At 39.2% G+C, this 14208-nt stretch overlaps 1 long non-coding RNA gene across 1 annotated transcript; it reads left to right on the forward strand.

Moving 5' to 3' along the window:
• The first annotated feature begins 556 nt into the window (after positions 1–556).
• LOC131679240 (uncharacterized) lies at positions 557–13900 on the forward strand. Its single transcript, XR_009303813.1, has 3 exons — positions 557–694; positions 13441–13729; positions 13793–13900. It is a non-coding gene; the product is annotated as an uncharacterized LOC131679240 (long non-coding RNA).
• The last annotated feature ends 308 nt before the right edge of the window (positions 13901–14208 follow it).

Genomic DNA, 14208 nt, shown 5'->3' on the forward strand with positions numbered 1-14208 from the left:
ACCTGATTTCTTCGTCCGGCTCGTTATTAGATTAAGGACTAGCGGGGTAGTAGGCGTTGAAATAAATCTTTGTGATGAATGAATTGTTTATGTTTATTTATTTATTTATTTTTTCTATCATACTAACCGGAACATTGTGTCACTACTACCCTCTCAGAAATCGGCTCAAACCGTTACTGCCTTTGTGCATTAGTTGGACGGTAACGGTGATGCTCGAACCATCGATTCGAGCGCCGCGTGCAGAATCGGGCAGTATTCGTACGCCTTTTTAGCTCTCTGTTTCGTTCGCTTTCTTTTCTGGCCACAACTGCATGATTCTGTAAAAAAAGGTTATGTTTACACTTGTTTACGCACAGCATCTAATTGTTCATCTGATTTTCGATGTCCGGCACCGGGCGATTTGTGAACTTCAACTTTATGAACTCTAGGCAAAAGCAGCAGTGATAGAAGGTTGGTAAAATATAATATTATTAGTTTGTACTATATTCGGCTCGGTCAAGGACTATAAAAAGTTATGCTGACGCTTTGCCTTTTATTTTTTCCAGTTTGGTGCTAATCCTGCGTACTGAAACCGTGCTACGCTATATGGGGATTGTGTGAAATACGGTAGAATAGCCGGTAAACGATTCGGCACGAGCCAAAAGTAACCTGAAGTTCAAAGTATATAGTACTCCTGCTCCATTAATCACTCCGGGTAAAATGTTTCCCTGGTTGAGCATGTTAAAACATAGATTTTTTTTCTTTTTGCTACCCACGACGTCCGGCCGAAAAATTCTAATGTTACCACCGTACTGTGAATCTCACCGAACTATACATAGATTTCTGGGAGCAGCAAAAAATCAAAAGTAAATTGATCTAAAAATTTTAATTTATTTACGGATTTGAACAAATACATTTTTACATCCACTTGCATCGTGGAGTGATAGTGGATATGTAATATAAATGCCAATAAATGTGATCGGTAAGTGATTTTATTTCTAAATTAGTTTGTACATTGTACATGTAAAGCTCTTTTCACTGGACTACTTCAGAATACGGTTAATTAGTAGACTCAAAACACTAATATTAGGATCGTCGCTATCAAGAACGTTGGATGTATAAGCGTCAAACAAATGGGACGTCTACGAGAGCGAAAGAGAAGCAAACAGTACCACTAGTTACAATCCTAATCTTGTGTTCTGATCTACTGGTTAATTGAACTTGTGAGCAAAAGTGTATTTGAAACATCGTCAGAGGGTCGCATTGCCATTTGAAAGTGCCATCCTCCGCTCGGTGTTTTTCGATGAAAACGGTGCCAAGGGTTGTATGCTACATAGTTTGTGAGTATTCCGAATATGTAATAATAATTGAATTAACAATGTACTTCTTCGAGTCATTCGGCAACGAGTAGATCATTTCCTTTTTACCATTCTAGAATGACTTTTTTGGTGCAGCTATTGGTGTATGCACTACGGAACCTGGCCCCTGACTGTAAATGCAGTATTTGATAGAGCATGTATATATATAGTCTGTAAACTACTGTTCATGTGTGAGTCCTGGTAGTATGTAAACTAATTTAGTACATTGTTAGTCTTAGCATCCATAATTTCCATCCTAGCTTGACTTTTTTAAATAATGTGACTTAAAATTTATCCAGATTCAAAAGATACATATGGGTTTCTGCTCCAATTCTGGACTAGTGAGTGATTATGGGCAATAAGATTTGGTTGTGAGCTACGACTTTGAAATTTTGGAGTTTCAAGTCCCAGAAATAATGAAAGTTCAAAGGCGCGTACGTCTAGTTAAGGAGGAACGAACAATGGTACGAAACACGAAAAAATCAGTTTTTCCACACCGTGTCACTATGGGTCACAGGGGCGGTATTTTGTTACAAAAATCAATATTTTCCAAACCGTTCATTTTAGAGAAATTATGTCTGAGAGAATATTTGTGGGAATAAAATTGGCTTTCTTTTAAAGTAAAATGTAACTAGGGTGGTCCTCTCGAACATTCTTTTCGAAAAATTATTTTTCGAGCGAAATGGCATAGCAAGGTACTTACTTCAGCAAAGTTGTAGAAAAATGTTTTTCAAGAAACATTTTCAAATGCATCAAAGTTATAGCACTATCGGTTTTCATGTTATAATTATTTTTATTCTTTAACTTAGGGTGATTCTGAAAAAGTCAGTTTTTTAACTATTTAACTTTTTAAGTAGTTAGTCTTTCTTAATTCTTTCTATGAAGCAATTTTAGTACTTTTCATTGCGCATATTTTTGCTGAAGAATGTGAATCGATATCATTTTTCGTTATCGAGTTACGATCATTTTTTTAAATAAAAATGATAGTTTTCAATGACCTCTAACTCAGAAGGTTGCAAAAAGTAGCAGCTAAATTTGTACTCTTTCGAAAATGCATAAAAAATACTATCAAATATCTCGAAATCAACTTTGGCTTTTATGTCCTTCGATGTCATATATAAACAACAACACCGCGAGTCGTGACAGTTTAATTGGTATCAATCCCATTCATGTATCGAATCGCAGTAGCCGACGACTGCTTTGATGAACGCGTGTGGTGCTTTGTATTATTAGTTCCGTTAAAATGGATAAAAGAAAATCATTTGATCTCTGAAAAGTGACCAAAGGTGAAAATAGAAATAAAATTAAGGCTGGGTTTGAAAAAATTATGAGATCATTTGATGTGGGAGAAAATGAAAAAAAGAATTTCGCTCGGAATGCAAAAGCTGTAGCAATTAAAACATGCAAAAGGTTTGATCAATTTTGGAAAGACAGTCATCAAATTGAGACGAAAGTGCTCGATAAAAATTCGAAATATTTTGAGAAGCTGTGAACAGTTTCAAAAAAATGCACTTCCTCCTAAACCAGCATTCACAGAAATTCGTCGCTTACTCAGAACAGAATGAAGGGTAATCCTTAATTCATTCGCTTTTTAAAGTAACATGCTCTACATTTTATACTGTTTATATAGTGTTCAAAATTATAGGCCGTCCAAAAAACCGAGTGCATGAATTGTGCTTGAAAAGGAAAAGGAAACTTAATCTTTGGGAAAAGAAACCCGATTCAGATAACTATAGCGACGACGATGCTGATGATGTTGATGATTGTGATTATAATAATTATGATGATGTCGATTATAATGAAATAGTTATGTAGAATAGTAAAATAAATATCTGCCTGAGCCTAACGTTTTCAATATTTGTGTACATATATTTGACAAGCTCAGAAAATCATTTAAAAACTCGACTTTTTGATCTAGTAAAGCAGGAGCTAAATGGCGATGACCAGGCCCTTAACCCTTTCATGCCCATGTTGTTTGTGGATGACAACGTTTTTAAACAGCTATAACTTTTGATTGAGGCGAGATTTGCTCACAAAAACAAGTAAGGCTCATTAATGTGATTATTGCCTTTAATTTGAGTATTAACAGTTACAAGGATCAGCTCTAGAACTGAAGTTATTGCAATTAGTCTGATTGGATTCCGATGGAGCAGTGCTGCCAGGTACAGTTTACGTTGACGACGGAAAATGATTTTTTCATATATCTTCGTTATGGTGCAATATTATTGAAAACTGATAAAACTTATCAATTTAGACTGTCGTTGGCTACGTTTTCTACGTAATTGGACTATTGTAATTATTCTAGGAGAATTGCATTGAGCATTACAAGGTAAAAATTGACCAGCTACTAGCACTGCCATGGAAGCACCTATCTTTATGAAAATAGGCTTTTCGTATTTCTTGACCCAACCGTTTTCAAGGAAAAATAGTTTTGAAACCCTACATGCACTAGAAAAAAGTTGGGCATGAAAGGGTTAAAAAAAAGCCGTAAGCTGATGTCATTTGATCATAATGTTGATGTCAACATTTTTCGCTGAAGGATAAAAAAGCAAAAGTTGATTTTGAGATACTTTATAGTATTTTTGATGCACTTTCGAAAGAGTACAAATTTAGCTGCTACTTTTTGTAACCTTCTGAGTTAGAGGTCATTGAAAACTATCATTTTTATTTAAAAAAATGATCGTAACTCGATAACGAAAAATGATATCGATTCACATTCTTCAGCAAAAATATGTGCAATGAAAAGTACTAAAAGTGCTTCATAGAGAGTATTAAGATAGGCTAACTACTTAAAAAGTTATAGTTAAACAACTGACTTTTTCAGAAACACCCTAGGTTAAAGAAGAAAAATAATTATAGCATGAAAACCGATAATGCTATAACTTTGATGTATTTGAAAATGTTACTTGAAAAATATTTTTCTACAACTTTGCTGAAGTAAGTACCTTGCTACACCATTTAGTTCGAAAAATATTTTTTTGAAAAGAATGTTCGAGAGGACCACCCTAGTTACGTTTTACTTTAAAAGAAAGCCAATTTAATTTCCAAAAATATTCTCTCAGACAAAAGTTCTTTAAAATGAACGGTTTGGGAGTTATTGATTTTTGTACCGAAAAACCGCCCTTGTGACCCATAGTGCGTGTGTTAGATCTTCATGAAAATCAATCAGCCTATGTAGAATATAGTTACAGTACGGCTGAATCGTTTTTGTGAAGATCTAGTACACGGTATAGAAAAAACTTCTTTTTTTAGTTTTCGATTTTAGCACCATTTTGTTCGTTCATAAGAGAAAGGTGGGAGAGATACGAGGTGCTGTTGTGTTATGGAGTTATGGGCTGGGTCAAGCAAGAGGTGCATAATAGAGGTGTGCGCCGCGCGACAATTTCAGGTAAAAATAGCAAGCGCGCCGACGTGACGCCGGCGTTTTACCTGAAATCGGTGGCGCGGCGCACACCTCTAGTGCATAAGAGAATGGAATACTTGGTGTAGGGGAACATGGGGAGACTTGACCAGGTTTTCAGCTAAACCTGCATAAATTTCTTAAAAATGCCTTCAATCCCTCAAAAGTCATGTTGTGCAAAGTTATTGTGCGTGCTTATGATTTTTTGCAGAATTTTTAATTTACTTTTGTAAAAAGTTATAAAAGTTTTTCTGCGATTGTTTTTTTTTGGTCAAGTCTCCCCACTGCGGGGTGGGGGGGGGGGGGTTACTTGACCAAGAGAATTTTGAAAAATCATAACAAAAATGTAAACATACTGTAATTATTTTTTCCATATTGTCGAGATACTTAGATAGCAGTAAAATATATAGAAGGGTTGCCTTTAATAAATTTCGATTTTTTTTTCTTTACAAGAATTAACTGCACTGCTTACATTGCATGTTCACACGTCAAGAAATCAGTCATATTATTGCTACCTTTGTTGACTAATACTAAAATATGTAGACTGATGTTTGAGGTGGGATTTTTTGTGGCGTGATTAACATTAAGAGTAGATGCCAAAGCATGATAACTATCAGTAATTTTGTATCTTTCTTCAGCTTATTGCCACTTGGTCAAGTCTGTTCATAAAATCTTGGTCAAGTCTCCATTAGCTATTGCGTTCAATGTCGTGCAAATTTTAGTAACATCTATTCCAATGTTCCGATTTATGTAAAATCACTTTACTGCTTCATAAGGAATAACATAGCGTCATAAGGAATAACACAGACGTCATAGCCAAAAATAGAATCTTGCGCTTGGTCAAGTCGGGGAGACTTGACCAAGCGCAAGATTCTATTTATGGCTATGTTCCCCTATATATAAAATTATTTCGTTCACCCATTCATCTTCACTGTTAACTCATCACGTAAGCGAACATGGGCGAACAAGAGTTAAAAAATATTATCTTGAGGGGTATGGTCATTTCTTACGTTTTCTGTATCTCTGCTAGTAAATGCAATCGAAAACCCCATATGTTACCCGAGAAATTTGTAGTTCCTGCACTATCAGATGTTTGAAGTGCAATCATGTTTGACCTTTCTTAAAGTTTTTTCTTGGAAATTTCTATTTGAATCCCGCCAAGTATAACATGGCTATAACATTTTACGTGTTTGGGCCAAAAAATTGGAAAACTGCTTGGGCTAAAAAATTAACAAGGAATTAATTTATTTTGTACATTACAAGGAAATGGGTTTAACTCATTCAAACTTGGGTGTAATCAGTCTATGTATTTTTATGCACTACACTGGTGTAGCACCCGGTAAAAACTAAAACGCTATAAGTTTTTAACCGCTTTGCAAAATGTGACTAATATTTCCAGCTTGCTGATATTCCAAACAGCAGCGCAGCATATTTTCGTCAGCAAGCAATTTATCAATTGTTCTGGCTGTGCACATTAAACTCGAAGCGTGTTGATGATTTCGAGAACAGCTAAAGGTATAGAGAGAATATTCTAATCTTTTTCTCGGGCACTTCTTATCAGACTTTTCTACAGCCTGGCCATATTTTCATCGGGCTGATTACGGACATGACCGTAGAGGATTTCCGGAAAATGTGGAAACCATTTTCTCACAACGGTGTGGTTGTTGTGAGCTGATGACCCCATAGCAATGCCATATGGAAATCAGTGGCGGAAAGTACGCCATAGTTGGTTGCTGAGGTAACGGATAATATGTCAAAGTTTTTTGTGGGGGCATCGGTTGCTGGGCCATGTGAATTAGGCACACTGAGCTGTTGAGGAACATTCGGCTTCCAGTTCGCATATTCACATATTCTATGCTGCACGAGGGGGGTCATTAAGCCATATGCTGTTTCACAAAAGTACAATGTTGTATACAATTCTTCAAAATAGGATACACGGAAGATTTCGCCCCCTTGCCTTCCGTTTTGCGCTTCAGTGCTTGTTGCACCTTCCGGTCATGCAAAACCGACGGACGGCCGGAACCCGGCTTGCGCTTGATGCTCTCGCCTGGCTCCAGGAGCACCAGGATCTCACTCTGCTGTATCCGGCCTTCACAAAGCGCACCACGATGACAGACTTCTTCGCTCCGGTATAAAGCCGGCGGTATTACAAACTATCTTTCCAAAAATTCATAACTCTTGATAGAGTTGACCAATTTGGATACTTTATGCTTCAAAAGAACCTGCTATTCTTGTAGTTTAGATTATTTTTTAAGCTTATTTTTGACACGGCTGTGGCATTCGTGTTATTGTTATTAGGCATAGTATGAAAGGGAGGACAGTATGATCATATAATCGGCTATATTTTGAGTTTGCTGTCCTTGATGAATTTCAGTATTGCTTTCTCTTTTTTGTCATCGTTCGCTAGGATTTCAGTTATAGAGCCGGTGATGTATTGCTGTCGTGCCTAGGCGTACCCTCGGCAATCTACTAGGACATGCTTTACGTTCATTGGGACTGCTCAATAACAGCAGATAGACGGCGCGCTCGTCTTAATTAGGTACGCGTGGCTAAAGATGGTATGTCCAATACGAAGACTGGTTAGAGTACGCTCTTCAGATGCGCACTTTTGGTCAGTTCTTTTTGTTACGTTTGGCTTGACCTCCCGTAGTAGTGAGTGGGTTCTATCCCAATCTCTCTCCTAGACGTTCCATCGTTTCTGCTTTACGAAGCGTACGACATCCTGAGAAGGTATCAGAATGTCCATTGGGTCTCCAATTCATCCTTCATTCGCGAGTCTGTCAGCTTCTTTGTTGCCAGGTATTCTTTTGTGTCCTGGAATCCAGTTAAGTGTGATGTGACGCTCTACGAGTGCACGTTCTATTTTTTGAATTCAGGGGTGTCTGGAATGGCCTCCACGGAGGGCATCGATGCAGCTAGTCGAGTCAGTGAGAATTATTACTTCGTCATATTCGTCATACCACTATCTACCAGTGGTAATGAGGGAACCAGTGGTTTGGTGGAAAAGTTCTGCTGATCTTTTGACTATCGGATAGTTCGCTACATTCGGATCTTTTTCTGTGAGCCTAGCTACCAACTGCGATAGTCGCTGGACTTGCATTAGTCTAAACGACAGGCAGCCTGCTTCTGCCATAATTGACTGTACTGGGCTTGATCGGAAGGTCCCACATGATTGACATATTACTTCGTTATATGTTGAAGCAAGCACTCGTTCCATCGCCCCGTGGTTACTGCTTATAAGTCCTATCCCGAAGAAAATCTTAGAGATTACCAGTGCAGAGCCAACTTTCAGGAGTGTTGATCGACTGCTCCTTTTGAACCGACAGCCTAGGATCCGAAGTATGTTTGTTCTTTTGGAGCAGATTTTTTTTGTGTACGTGAGATGTTGTAGGAAGTTTAGTTTGGAATCAACCAGCATTCCTAAGATTCTCATTTTCCTAACACATGGAATGGGGGTCTTGTTGATTTGGATAGCCCGACCGCACTTACGATGCCGTATGTTGCAGATGTGAAGGAGTTTTGACTTGGTCGGCGCAATTTCAAACCCTATGCTGCCAGCCCATTCAACAACTGCCTTAAGAGCTTTTCTTAAATGACGTCATAATTGTCCAGAACTAGACCCTTTGGCTACAAGTAATATTTCATCCGCGTAAAGCAGACTTTCGACGTCGGTTGGGATAATTTTGAAAATTGGTTTCATTGCTACTAAAAATAGGGTGACGTACAGGATGGAGTCCTGCGGAACACCATTTTCTGCCACACAGCGGATTGGTGATGCTCCGTTCGCTGATACACGGAAGGTTCGGTTAGATAGGAAACTGGCTATGATGTTAAGCATACTGCCAGAGATTTTTTTTTTTTGTTTGAAGAATGGCGGGCCTCCAAGTAGTGTCGTATGCTTTGGATATGTCCAGTGAGACTATCTCTGCGTGCTGGTTTTAATTAACATTGATGAGCACATGGAATCTGTGCTAGATGGGACTCAACGCCTCTACCCGGGCGGAACGCGTGGTGCGACGATCCAGTCTTCCATTCTCTTCTAGTTCTGTGGTCAACTGCCGGTTGACTAATCGTTCGAACAGTTTGCCTATGCAACTTAGAAGAGTAATGGATCGGTATCCGGATGGACTGCAGAGGTCTCCTTCTGATTTTGGAATCGGGACTACTATGCCCTCTTTCCACTGATTCGGAAAAGTTCCGGAATCCCAGACCTGGTTGAACAGTGCGAGCAGACATATTTTGGCGGAGAATGGGAGTCGTTGTAGCAATGGGTACCCCACATTATCAGGTCCAGTTGATGATCCACCGCCATTGGAGAGAGCCCATACCAGCTCGTCCATGGAGAAATCTACATTAAAGCGTTTGAAGAGATTTGGTCGTCGTGATTTGGGGAGTTTGCTCATCAGATCTGCTTTCTTCTTGCGGAATTTTTCGTTATAGTTGGCGTTTGAGATTTTTTTCTGATACTCCTCAGCAAATGCGTCCGCGATCTCTTGTGGATTATTTGTGATGTCGCTTGGGAGGCTTAGAGTGGCCGCATTGGTGCGCCTTTTTCCTTTAAGCTGGTTTATACGACTCCATATCTGTGTTGCGGAACTCTCGGGATTTATGCTCTGTACCAGGTCTTTTCAACTTTTCTGTTCGGCTTGAGTGATGATTCTACGGAGTGCGGATCGGGCTTCTTGGTAAGATTGGAGGGCGATCGCTTTATTGGGGTCACCGTCTGCGATGCGACGGAGGGCTCGTAGTCGTTTTCGTGGGGCTTTGACTGCAGCTTCTACCGCTGGGTTCCACCAGACAACTGCCTTGGCCCCTGGCTTTCCACTGTTTCTGGGAATGCTAGCTTCGGCTGCGGCTAGTATTCTTTTAGTGAAGTCCTCGACTGTAATACCCTGACCGGGCCGGATGGTACTACTGGTTAGTTCTTTGCAACGATTCCAGTCCGCTCTTTCGTAGATCCACCTTGGTCTGCGCATTGGTTCGTCTGGAGTTCCGGGTATATCAAACTTGATAGGAAAGTGGTCGCTGTCTACACAATCCAATAGTGTTTTCTAAACGAATTTAGCAGCTACGGATGTTGTGCAGATCGATAGGCTCAGCGCTTGTGTTTTTTTTCCGGTGGAGGAATCAACTCGAGTATGGGACCCATCGTTTGATACAACCATACTACTATAAACTACCGTCTCAAGAATCGCATCGCCTCTTTTCTGTGCATCGGTTTTTGTATTTGTCAGTCGACTACCCCAGGCCGAATGATGAGCGTTCAGGTCACCCAAGAGAAGAAGTTCTTCCAGTAGGTGCTTCAGATTATCGGCGGCGTTCTTGTTGGCAAGTATACTGAAATCATTCGTAACCGAACGTTGTACCGAGAAACAAGTGCTTTTTGTTCTCTCCGGTGTGGTTTAGTTTTTTCGGCAGTACGAAGGTGCTTGCTGTGGCAGAGGCTGTAGTAAAGCACTACTAATAAACAGTCCCGTGAGTGATAATTATCAGTGAAGCCAATTTTCATCAAAATTAACACTCATCACCAAATCAAACCTGATAGTAATCCATGGTTTCGATGCACGAACATGTCTACAGACGAAAACCTTCCATAGTAACCTATTTTCAAGTTGCAAACAAATCTGAATCGATGAAAAGCGTAACTAGGTTCGCTTGTTTGCATTCCTTCCATTTATTCATTCAGCGTGATCATTTTTCAATCTGAGCATGCTGCGCTATCCTCGATTCTTATCCATTCAGTAGTGAGGCACGAGCTCCATAATATTTTTTCAATCGAAGTGATTAAGACAGTTTTGGCGCCCTAATGCTTAAGAAGGGCATTTTAAAGCTATAGTTATGGGCCTTATGGCACTAGGCCCTCGGCTAGAACTATCAATGCTAAAATATTTTCATTTTTAAGCCCAAAAAAAATGCAACGAATGCTATTTGATTCATTCATCAAGCATCGAAAGTTATCGATTGCGATGAGAAAACATTCATATTGGCCCGATCTATACTCAATGCTAAGTTGCCTCTTACAACACGTAGTACAGCATTCATTGACAAATGAAAAGTTTTATTTGGCGCATTATGTATTTGAACTTGATCGCCTACTACAAATAGGATGACCTGATAAGCAAGGACGATTGGTTCAGTAGACAATATTCGAAGTTGATATGCATCATTTTGGATCACCAATATTTTCATCAATCACCATCACTGATAATTATTACCTGCGATATCGGTGATGGTAGTGCAGTGAAGTGCGTTACTAAACAGTTTTCTTGCCTGAAAGACGGCTTTGTTTAGACGAGCTATATCAGCCAGTAGAAGATGTTTGAAAATGTCCAAAACTAATGATTTTCATCTGTCTTTCTATATAAAATTCATTCCCAGAATGTTGAAGATTTTTCTATTTTGACTCATCGACGGATTCCTATATGCATTGAAAATATCCAAAAATACATTCCCATAAAGTTGAAACATTGGCGGACCCCCATGTGTATTGAAAATGTTCAAAACTATTGATTTTTATCTTCCAACAACTTGCTTTTCAATATAAATATCATTCAGAGAAATTTGAAAAATTTTCCATTTTGATGCATTTAAAATGTCCAAAACTATTGATTTACAACTGCCAACAATTTGCCTTTCAATATAAAGCTCATTCCCATGAAGTTGAGAAATATGCCGTTTTGACACATTGACGGACCTCATGTGCATTGAAAATGTCCAAAACTATTCTGGTTGCAGTCAAAAAGTGCTAAATTCAACCAGCGACAATCTTATTTTTTCTTATTCTAAACAAGGAAATCACGTCGGAAGTAGTGTACATTATTCGTACGATGATGCGCTATAATGCGCACTACTTCCGACGCAATGGATTAGCGTTGAACAAGAATGTCGCTGGATGGATTTTCCAGTTTTCAATTGTAACGATAATATTGATTTTCATCTGCCAACAACATGCCTTTCAATATAAAACTCTTCCAAAAACTTGCAACATTTTTCATTTTGACTCGTCGACACTCCACTGTATATTTAAAATGTTAGAAAACAGATAATGAACACTGATACACGAGGAAAATCACATCGCAATCATTGTTGATACTTTTGACTTGTGAGTTTTTCCGAAATGCTCACTGCAGTTAAAATCATTCGCTAGTTATCAAATTCAACCACAGATCCAAATCATCACTGACTCCCCCAAAAATTTTGTTGAAGATATCATCCTTCTAAATTGCTATAATTTTGAGATGCTGGAAAAAGTATGTTCACTAGCACGATCTAGCGGGTGATATCCAATATCATTGTATTATCAAACAACCTTTGTCGTCCTCAGAAACATTACTGAACACCTTATTTTCCTAAATGATTAATCTTTCGAGATATAACATCACCCAACATGTATTGGAAGTTGTGTACTCTCTAGTGCCGCCTAGTGGCTGGATTCAGAAATTATCTATTCGCCGTCGGACAGCACTCGACCTGCCGATGAATATTGCCGAAGACACCACGCTTCTAAACTATCATGATCTAGAGGTATAGAATTTGAAAAATAGTAAATGCTCGCTAGCGCCGTCCGGCGGATTTATTTCAATTTTATTTGTCCATAATCGCGTAGCCCTTGACCTCCTCTAGAACATTGTCGAAAACTCCATCTTTCTAAGTTATTGGACTTTTGAGATGTATCACTAGCGCTACATAGCGAGATTATCCCAAGCTAATCTGTCACCATCTGGTAGTCTCTGATTTCTTGTGCAACTTTACTGAATACCCCTCTAAATAATCTCGTTATTGAGATAAAGAATAATTTTAACATTAGTTGAACATTTGCATTCGCACTAGCGCTACATGGTGGGACAATTCTATTATTATTATTATTTCCACCATCCAGAAGCTCTTGACTTTCTGGATAAATCTTTTTTATTTCAATTATACAGGTTTAAGCCTTCGGATCATTCGCGACTTGTTTTGGGTTAGGAAAATCTCTAATCCTACGGGTGGGGGGGGGGGTGCTGAGATTTGAACCCAGATCAGTTTCGATATATTTCACGTTAAACCCAGTCACATTCACGGCGATTTATCTCTTTTAAAGAATCCCTGGGGGCACAGTTCTAAACTAATTGGATATTCAACTACTTTAGGTCTAAGTAAGCACAACAACTATGCCAAAGAAAGTATGGCGCTAAATGTTAACGTAGACGAAATACTCGGCCACAGCCCCAATCAGTGGGGCCTGTGCCTGGTGATGTCAATCGCCCGGTCCGGGGTATACACTGTTCCGAACCATGGAAATGGGTAATAAACGCTGTTCGGGTTTCTCCTTCCTTTCCTCCTAAGTAACAATTTGAATTTTATAGCACACTACAAGTGCAATCTGTTTTAAGAGCGGCTTCAAGAGCGCCATAAAACTACAATTGCTACTAGAGCTGTAAATATACGATCAAAGATTCCACATAGGGATACCCGAGTACCTGGTACCGCAGTTGGTGCCGTAGCAAGTATATTCATGTCAAATAGTTCTGAGGTAAGCAACATTCGACATAGGTACCAACATCGAAGGAATTTTACGCAGAGGATACATGCTATATAAATTCAAAATAGCGTCATAACTGTTTAAACTATTTGCCATGAAAGCGACTCAAGTGTACTCCAGTATTCACTACAAATAAACTCGTTCTTATGCGATACTTATGCTATTCAATAATACCGTTGCAGCGATGTCAAAGCCGGAAACATCCTGCTGACCGAACAAGGTGTGGACAGGTCAGCCGACTTGGATAGTGCAGCTATCAAATGCCCTGCCAATAGTTTTGTCGGAACACCTTACTGGATGGCCCCGGAAGTGATTCTGGCGATGTATGAAGGATAGTATGATGGCAAGTTGGATGTTTAGTCACTAGGAATTACTTGTATCGAGCTGGAGAAACGGAATCATTCCTACTTCAACATGAAGGAAATGTCGACGCTGTATCACATTGCGCAAAATGAGGCGTCCACGTTGCAGGTAAATGTGCAACATCCACAGGATGCTTTAAAGTTGATCTGACCACTGTTTTACATACTTCAGGCTACGGACTGGAAAGATGTGTTCAGCAGTTTTGTTTTTTGCTTGAAGAAACCTTCGGTAGAGTAACCAAACTCTAGTAAACTGTTAACTCATTCATTCATAACTAGGATACGATTGCTAAATGTGCTAATTGATTTGATAGCAAGGTAAGTTATCATTATGAACGATCCGCGGTACATAATACATTTTTTTCATCGTTACAGAACAATAGCTGCCGTTACAGAATTGGACAATCTGAACTGCAGGAAGATGAACAAAATTTAAATGGCCAACTCCTGCGAAACAGAAGTAACGTCGGCGAGAACACACCGGACGAGCGAATCGGTGGTGACAGTAGTACAAATAACAGGATCACCTTAGAACATTCACTCCATTCGGTGGATCAGCTTGGTGGAATTATACGGAATGCTTCGAGG

Source organism: Topomyia yanbarensis, chromosome 2 (assembly GCF_030247195.1).
Source record: "Topomyia yanbarensis strain Yona2022 chromosome 2, ASM3024719v1, whole genome shotgun sequence".
Classification (NCBI taxonomy): Eukaryota; Metazoa; Arthropoda; class Insecta; order Diptera; family Culicidae; genus Topomyia; species Topomyia yanbarensis.